The sequence below is a fragment of the Silene latifolia genome, chromosome Y, assembly GCF_048544455.1.
Source record: "Silene latifolia isolate original U9 population chromosome Y, ASM4854445v1, whole genome shotgun sequence".
NCBI lineage: Eukaryota > Viridiplantae > Streptophyta > Magnoliopsida > Caryophyllales > Caryophyllaceae > Silene > Silene latifolia.
In genome coordinates, this window is record NC_133538.1 from 282,541,625 (window position 1) to 282,543,525 (window position 1,901).

The 1,901-nt window shown below is 36.7% G+C and overlaps 1 long non-coding RNA gene across 1 annotated transcript; it reads right to left on the reverse strand.

The window, feature by feature from the left end:
- LOC141627320 (uncharacterized) lies at window positions 1-420 on the reverse strand. Its single transcript, XR_012536891.1, has 3 exons — window positions 337-420; window positions 187-258; window positions 1-84 (listed from the first exon to the last, which is right to left on the reverse strand). It is a non-coding gene; the product is annotated as an uncharacterized LOC141627320 (long non-coding RNA).
- Between the last annotated feature and the right edge of the window lie 1,481 nt (window positions 421-1,901).

The window sequence follows — 1,901 nt, forward strand, 5'->3', positions numbered from 1 at the left end:
TACGCCCGTCCCATCCATTGGCATGTATGCGGAGGTTTTAATGTAGTTGCGACCAAGCGTTTTGTCTCGATCTGGATTAAGATGCTATATTGGACAGCAACACAGATAACTATTACAAAAAAAAGTAAGAAAAAAAATTCCATAAATTGATTATTGAGGTGCAGCCAATAAGAAGGGGGTACTCACACGTGCGGTTGTTGGAATATACAACAAATCTGGAGAGTGTATAGTCGAATATACCCCAAACATGTCAATTACCTGCATTTGATCCATGAATGTTGTTAGGTGCTGCGTAAAATGGAAAAAGACAAGTTATTACATAGAAAGTAAGAGTACCATGTCAGCAACCCATTTCCGAGGTCTCAAAGAGGACATGCATTCTTTTGTTAATTGCCCGAAGTTTGTCTGAACTACGACGTCGCTGAAATAAACACAATGTAGTCAGTATGTGGTGATAATAATTACCACAGAAGATATTGAATAATTTCGATAATTTAAAAATGATAGTATAAGAAAATTATTACTATGTAGCTGCATCTCCATCTGACGGTGAGAACACATAATTCAAAAGGTGCGAATCAGTGTAGCCGACTTCTTCAACGGCTTGTTTTCTTTAACAGAAATGGGAAAGAAATATTTAGTTGGTGTAAGGTAAAACATTAACAATTCAAATTTTTTTACGAAAAAAAGGACTGCTTACCCAGTTTTGATGTTGAGACGCCTTGCAGATATCAACACTTGGTTCGACAGTTCATTCTGAGCGCATGTGAGGATAGCAAAACAGTACTTCAGCTTTTGTCTAAAAAGGACTTTGTCAACTGCAACTGCTGTCCTGGTCTGCATGGGGAAAGGCAAATGACTATCAGTGTGGTTGATGAATCTACCGAATTGAGTAGCGTGTGGGAAGATAAAAGTACACTTCTTACATTTACGACTTGTGTTTTGAGGGCTGGACGGCAGCCTGTATATGTCTCCATGTAACACATCAGGTAAATGCCATCATCCACATCATCAATCATGTGCATTTTGGGCACAAATTCTTCACATTTAAAAAATTTAACTTTCCCAAATTTGGTCGATTTGGTAGTCATTACATTCCGAATAAAATCCCTCTACAAGAAATGCGTCAGGCTAACGTCACAAAACACATGGATGGAATGAAAACCGACAATGAAACTTTGGAAAGTATAAAGGGCAGTAGGAACAAATACTCACCACCGTCCGGACAGGTCCAGTGAACATCATACTTTTAGGTCGCTTTGGGTGGATAACTTCAATCGTTCGGGTCATGAAGTTGACACAGATCAGGACCGGCTCAGAAAGTGTGAATGGAAAGAACATCTGGGTTTGAAAAAAAGATATGGTTACCTTAGTGAAAACAACCAGCCAAAAATTATACATTAAATATAAATGAAACGAAAATGAGAGAGACTCACTAATTTCAATTGTTCATAATCAGTGCCATCTTCACATACAATTCCCTGCAATTAATACGTGAGAGAAACATTGAGACCCAAAAAGTACAGTACAAGCCGATAAAGGGGATAATATGACAACACCAATTCAAGTCAATAATGAAAATAAATATTTACAAATGAGTGCCTTACATTGGGAGTAACAAAAGCGTAAAGACGCAAAGGGGACGAGGCCGCTTTTAACTCCTATCTCTTGTTTAAAAGATGACCCCATGCATTGATTACATTTGCAGATATCTTTGTGCTTACGATCAAAGACTTTAAATCACATCGTCTTAATTGAAAATGCTGATTTCTGAACAATACATCGCTGAAAATATGAACACATGTAGATACATTGATTAGTGCTATATATACAATTTTTGAAGTGATAGTTACGCTAAAAAAAATATATATATATAAATATGTATATAAAATATGCAAACA